The following is a 7,411-nucleotide window of genomic DNA, read 5'->3' as shown; positions in this document are numbered from 1 at the left end:
TGTTGGGTCAAATCAAACTTGCATGACTTCCATCTGTCCATTGTCAGTGTGTGTCAGTTCAAAATAAACAGCGGTGATTTTAATTATGCAGCCTATAGCACTCCCCCTGAAGACCACATGTGCATTCTGAGGGGGTTATGTAACATATGAACAGTCCTGACAATACCCTCAGCGCCAACCTGGTTCTGTCTAACATTCTCATGTTCATTTTGTACCCAGCCACTGTTCCTAAGGGGCACCACCGTTGACCAGGAGCTTTAGGCAGGGGATCACATTAGCCAGCGGCAAGCGGCTATGGTTCTATGGTTCTATGGTTCGGCAGCAGAACGGTGGCAACGCTGGCATAACGCTAGCGTTGAACAAGCTGAGCGTTGGACTTGGTTCAACTTTCAAAAGCGCAACGCAAGCGTATTCAATTGACAAACCGTTTGTGTTGCTTAGGAACGAGACAAAACTTATTATGGTCTGAGCGTTGCGTTAGGTTTGCCGCTGGCTGATTCCCGCCTCAACCCCCCACCCCCAATCCCCCATCGCTCCTGCTGACGGCTAGTCTCTGTGGGAGCGGAGTGGTGTTAGCATCTGTCTCCTGTTTCATGTCCTCCCGTCCACCTCAGGGCAAGCACCACTTCTCCTTCTCGTCCTTCTCTGGTCCACCACCGTGTAGGACCACTGGCGCATTCCTCTGTGTGATTTAAAGAGCCCAGTCTGAGCCAACAGTTTCATTCAGACACCACGGGAATAGATGTGGGCAAGAACTGGCAACTCCAGTCACACAGCAGCTAACACAGGAATAGATCTCAATTGAGAACTGGTCTGGAACCTCTTAGTGATTGACATCTTTCGATTTGCTTTCTTTAAAAGAAAGGTTTTAAATGAAGTTGTTTATTCATTTTCAAAGAAAATGCAGGTCTGTGTCATTTTAAACTGACAGCATCAATGCAGACATTGGTTGTACACAAAAGTGGCACCAACTGTTCTCCTATGACTATTATCGTAAAAAGCTCATCCCATGCTAGATAAGTGGTTGTGATTGGTTCCAGGGATTTCAGTGACTTTGGAAACCGGCTTGAATGGGGGGGGTGCCAGATGCATCTGTTAGAGCAAAGATGGATCTGAATCAAATTCAAATGTGCTCTAAGATTCGTCTCCTCTCCATGCTACATGAGATCTGGACCAGGGAGTATACCTGGGAAGGATCTGGCAACCCCACTCAGGCACCAGTGAACACGGGAACAGATCTGAGCAAGATACAGCAAGAGGTCCATTGGGTCGCTCTCAAAGTGGTGCAGAAAGTGATTTTTGTATTTCGCCATTGGTGCCACTAACTCCGAATGAGGCTTCTTGCAAACTTTCTTTATTCCTGTGTAATCCAGTAAAGTCTTTGTTTGACTTTGACTTATTCTCAGTAATTCCTCACTTAACTATTGTTTATTTATTTTTGTTTGCCACACTTTTGTCTTTCTTGTACATTTTGCAATCCTACAGTACATCAGTTTCTGTGGCCTTTTATTGTTTGGATTAAATTACTCACACAGACTGTAGGTCTGTCTGTATTAATCACATCCCAGTGCTATCTTGTCTCCAGCCTGCCCAGGACACACTGTTCCTCATCAACTTCAAAACAAGACCCTTCTTTATTTCCCTTGGCCATCCCACTAGCCGATATCAGAGAAACTCCTACTGCCTCCCTAAGCATCTCCTAATATTGCAGTTTGTACTTTCAGAATTACAGATTTTCACAGGGATCACCAGTTCTCAGCTCAAGTTATTAAGTGTTTAGTGGTATTTGTTTGCCCACTATTATTAAAGAAGATTCCTTCTGTCTGGCCCCAGTAGAAGGGGAGAGAGGCCCATGTTGCTGTTATTAAACCCTGAAGGGCCGTCTGAGCTGAGGCTACTCCTCTGCAGGCCCCCTACGGCCCCTGGGGAACATTATTCAGCTGGATTTGCGGGAAACACATACATAGCACGCCAGTGAGATCGGGTGACTCAGCAGCTGGTCATATGGACGTCTGCTGAGAGGGAGTCTCTCTTCCCAAGTCAGGCCAGATCTCCCTCTTTTTCTCTCTGGTCAGGCTGGGAACGAGAACCAGATCTCTCTTTCTTTCTCTCCGGTTGCGAGCGTCAGACAGCGCAGGAGGCGGGGGGCGGGCTGGGATGGGCCTGCCACGCTGCCGTTGGGAAAGAAGGGGTTCATCCAGAGTCTGCCTGCTGCTCCTTCAACTTATTCTTTACTTTCATAGTTTCATATTAGGTAATGTTCATAATTAATGTATCTTTATTGAAAATTTAAAGCGTACATAGAAAACAAAGATATTCAAAGAATATCACTATTGCTTATGTGGCTTGAACTTAATGTGAAACAGTGTGAAGCAGTGTTGCCTGCTCTGTAAATGCTGCCCTGATGCCCTGTGCTATTGTGTAAAAGTGAAAGTGGCGCTGAAGGAGTCTGCAGGCGCGGAGCCATTAGAGTGCCCTCGTGCTGGTTGGCGCTTCTCTGCCAGCCCTGGTGATTGCCATGACAACGCCAGCTTGGCTCACGTCAGGCTCAAAGCGCTCCGTCTTAGCCACTCCTCTTTTTTCTTTTCTCTTCTACACAATCACTTTCTGCATTTCTTTCTGTCTACCCCTTCCAACTGTCGTTTTTCATTCTTTAAATCTGTCTTTTTGTCATCTTTTCTGATACTCTTCTCTCCATCAGCCTCTCTCTTTTCATCTCTCCATCTCTATATCAGCCTCTTTCTCTTCATCTCTCCATCCCTGTATCAATCCTTTCTCTCTCTCATCTCTCCATCTCTGTATCAATATCTCTCATCTTTCCATCGCTGTCAATCTCTCTCTCTCTCTCTCTCTCTAACTCTCTCTTCATCTTGGGGGGATGGACAGGAACTTTGAGGTGAGCGAAAACAATCAGGGACCCAGCCAGGTCACATGTGCAGGCCCTCAGCCCAAACCTCATGGTGAGAGAAAACAAACCCTGGGTCAACGAGTTCCTGAGCCATCCCAACCATGGAGGAATGACACACAGCTACACACACACACACACACACACACACACACACATACTCGTGCATGCATGCATGTGCGCGCAGACACACACACACACAAACACATGCAGAGTTCCTTATCCATTGCAGTCATGGAGGAATAAGACACATCTATATACTGTACACGCACACACACATACTTGTGCATGCATGCACACAAACAGACATGTACACCAGCTGTCGTCTTCAGCACAACGGACCATTACAAGTCTGACAAGGCTTCAAGCATCCAGACCCACCCCATTATTCAGCCCAGCTAAGTGGAGATCATCAGGGCAGCACATTCGAAATGTGTGTGAGGGTCAGCATCATGCATCAGCTGGACCTGGCCAAGCATGTAAGAGGCATGTCATGGGTGTGGATATTTCCACAAACAGCACAGAGACATTTTAATACTGGTGTTGTACCACAATAAATCAATATTAACAGAACATAATCTTACCAACTTATTGACTGAACAGTCAAAACAACAGTAGAGATGCTGAGGTTATAGAATGTACAGTAGAATGCCTTTCTCGTTGATGTATCACCAAAGTCTGGTATTTACAACATTAAAACTCTCTCTTATGCACTACAGCTAGTTGTATTCATTACTAATCTAACACGAGGGAGTTCTTCTCTATTGTTGAATATCTGGTGTTGTTTGAGTGGACTTGGCTGAACTCCTCACCCCACCAGCACTGAGGAGGAGAGGGGATCCATCTTCAGCAGCACGTAAATAAATAACGAGTCCTGCTTTCCACTGATGTCTGGTTTGATTCACTGTGCACACAGCAGAAACCTATTAATGCATTAGCAGCCATGTTTATCGGCTCCTTCTAGACTCGACTTCTCGTGAAAAGAATTGGCATCGTAATTTATTTACAGTTGAAATGATGAAAGGGGGAAAGACAATGTAAGGTTCTGAAAGGATTTGTTTTTATGTGGTAAAAACACCCAAAGTCAATCACAGTGTGTGAAATTAAGCCCATCACAGCTGGGCACTGGGAATCAGGCAGAGCAGCCTGTGAAGAAAAAGATACTGTAGATTGGTGATTATGCTACAGTACACACAGGTCTGTACTGTTTGTTGGCACTGCACACACTCTTGAACTTTTTGATTATGAAGAGATGTTAGAGTGTGAAAATAGCAGCAACAGAAGGCGTTCATGGCTCTCGCTGCCTCTAGAAGAGTGTGCTCAATAATACTGGGTGCATTTATATGTCAATATTTTTATATTGATTTTTTTGTTGTAGTGTGCGTTTAAACGATGTCTGAACACCAATGTTGCCCTTGGCATATTCATAACTTATAAATGATGTATAATAATGTAATGATATCATTTAACAAATAGGCAAATAAAAACATAAAATAGTTTACAAAAATAAAGAAATAATAGCTTATGCAAAGGTATGAACTTTTACCTGTTACAAACATTTTAGAAACATTCAGCTTTCCTACAAGTATTTTTATTGACATTTCTAAATGTGTGTATGCATTGTATATGTAGATGACATTGGACATATTTACAGTCTATAAAATATTTTGTCTTTTGCAACAAAAATATTATTTTAATGCCTTTGGTTATTTACAAACTACCCAAACAAATCATTTAAATAAAACAAACTACTTCAATATTAAATGGGGCATATATATATTTATAAACAAACTCTATGCATATCCTTTTACATCCATTTCTGCCTTTAGTCCAAACAATAACAGGATCTAGGATTTCAGTGACTGCCAGTTTTGGTCTAAGTTACACGTATGTGGAAGGGTCATCAACATGCAGTCTTACCCGAAACGTAGCAGAACAGCCCAGCTTTTTAAAACAAACAATTAAAAACATTTTCACATTACTTAATGTGTGTGGTCTCTCACCAGCTGCATATGGTATATGATACATTATGCTTTGACGTTTTAGTATTTCCTTTTTGCACATGCTCAGTACATTGAAGGACAATGCCCACTAAATCACCCACCCTGATGCCAAGTCATGCCCACTCATGCATCACTACAAGAGAGATCCAGGGACGACCATCTGAGGGAGCCGGACGTTGGGCTTCTGCTTGGTACAAAAGCACAAGAGGCTTATAACTGCATTCATTACTACAAATTTCCAAAGATGGAATGATATTCCCTGTACATGCAGATATGCACTAACGTACGTAGGTAGTTACGGTAATGCTAAAAGGTAGAATAATCACTGCTAGTAACTGACATGTAATCTGTGACATCCTGTGAAAAACAGGATTATGCACTAATTCACTCTGGTGCCAATCTGATAGTAAAGATGTATGTTCATAAATATGTTCTGCATTTACATGTCTCGTAAAGAGGATTACTTACATAGGTGAATAGGAACCTAAGGTGCAGTGTACAATATAGACGTAGATTTTTCTGCTTTATGAGATTACAAGTCATTTTTAATTCAGGTGGTCCTTGTCCATTGTAGAAATGGTCTCTGTGTAATAGCTTCAGGTCTCTCACACATATTTTGTTACATCATCAGTCACTTCTATGTGCTGTGTAAAGAGCTGAATGACATATCGAAGATGTTGGACATCCAAGATTCCCAACAATCCCTTCAGGGCATTTGTTTCACAGGTTGGATTCAAGTTCTGACCGCTCACAGCGTCCACACAGAACGAGGTGATGACACTTCCTCTCAACATCCAGTCAAATCCAGTTGCCATGGTTCCCCAGGTAAAATCTTCCACTGATTCCAGAGATTTATGTGAGAAGTTGAAGTATTGCACTACTGTACTCATTCCCCATTAGGTGCATGTTGGTCCTTTTTTTTCGCCCACTGTGCCCCCCCCCCCCCCCTTTCAAAGTAAAAGACCCCTCAGATAATGAAGTGCTGAGAAGCTGTGTGTTATTTTAGGATAAACTGAATATACTTGTGTATTATTCCTTCCAAACAGGCCACAAGAGTCTCCCTTTGCCCACTATTCATTCCAAACTGTCTCTCAGGTCTACGCATTACTTTAGCCAGGGAGGCCACTGTCACCAGAACCATAACATTGTGTCTTTCGATGAAAAGTTTTTCACTGGAGCTTGGAGGAGCTCCTTGTTCGTTCGTTTGTTCGCTCGCCCGCTCAGGAACCCAATCTGGGGGGCATTCGGAGGGTCTCTCTCCTCTCTCTCTCTCTCTCTCTCTCTCTCTCCCTCTCTCCCGGAGCCTGAGAAGACAAACACAAACGAGACCAAGGGGTGAGGGCCTCATCTCTGGTCTGCGTGCCCCAGAGGGAGGAGTGTAAAGGGGAGGATGTGCCGTGTGCTCTAGAGACGAGAGACGCTGTCCTCGCTCTGCATAAACAAACACCGCAGCCCGGCTCAGCTCAGCTCGCCTGCGGTGGACACACATGCAGTTCACGAAAGGGCAACTTTGAGTTTTCAAGATTCATGTAACAGTATGGTGGTGGGTTGAGGCTCGGTAAACTAGGTCTGCCTAAAGACACTGCTGTGGCTGCTGCTACTGGGAGGACATACTGACATATACTGACATATACTGGAGCCGTAATTAAAATGCTGAACCCACATTGATGTATAGGCTACTCAACTTAAGAAAAAACTAATCACCACTTTTGTTTATAAGTATAAGTATATACTCTTTTGAGGGAAATTTGGTCTCTGCATTTATCCCAATCCGTGAATTAGTAAAACACACTCAGCACACAGTGAGGTGAAGCACACACTAATCCCCGCGCAGTGAGCTGCCTGCAACAACAGCGGCACTCAGGGAGCAGTGAGGGGTTAGGTGCCACTTCAGCCGTGCCTACTGGTCGGGGTTTCGAACCGGCAACCCTCCGGTTACAAGTCCGAAGCACTAACCAGTAGGCCACGGCTGCCCCCTTTACATTCAACATTCAACCTGTTATGGTGACCCAGTTATGGTGTGTCTTTCCAATGAAAAAAGCATACTATAATTCACACGTGCAAATTGCGCATGCATAGATACACACAGACACACACAGAAAGAAACACACACACACACACACACACACTGACTCAGAGAGAGAAAGAGAGAGAGAGAGAGAGAGAGAGAGATGCACACACAGAACAGTACATTTAAAGACCACCCCATTTTAGAGTGCACCCTAGTGGTTGAGTTCTCTCTTTGTCCTCCATTGGGATTTTTGACATCCGTACAGGTGGATCTCAACATGAAGAAGGAGGACGTTTTTCTAGAGCTACAGCATCTTACAGTTAGCTTCAGAGTTAAGATGTGCAACTGATTCACCCTGAAAAGGTTTAACATTTAAACACAATTGGGACCTAATTTACATGATGGGCAAAGTGAAAAGTGTTAAGTCTAACTGAAGCTACTTCAATAACTGGGCGAAATCTATTTTAAACTTTGCAAATTTAACACCATGGG

This window comes from Alosa pseudoharengus, unplaced genomic scaffold (assembly GCF_046254945.1).
Source record: "Alosa pseudoharengus isolate Yale_2024_CS ecotype anadromous, Long Island Sound unplaced genomic scaffold, YU_APseudo_1.1 YU_APseudo_1.1_scf_13, whole genome shotgun sequence".
NCBI classification, from domain to species: domain Eukaryota; kingdom Metazoa; phylum Chordata; class Actinopteri; order Clupeiformes; family Clupeidae; genus Alosa; species Alosa pseudoharengus.
The sequence above is the reverse complement of the archived record's forward strand: the minus strand, read 5'-3'. Positions refer to the sequence as shown.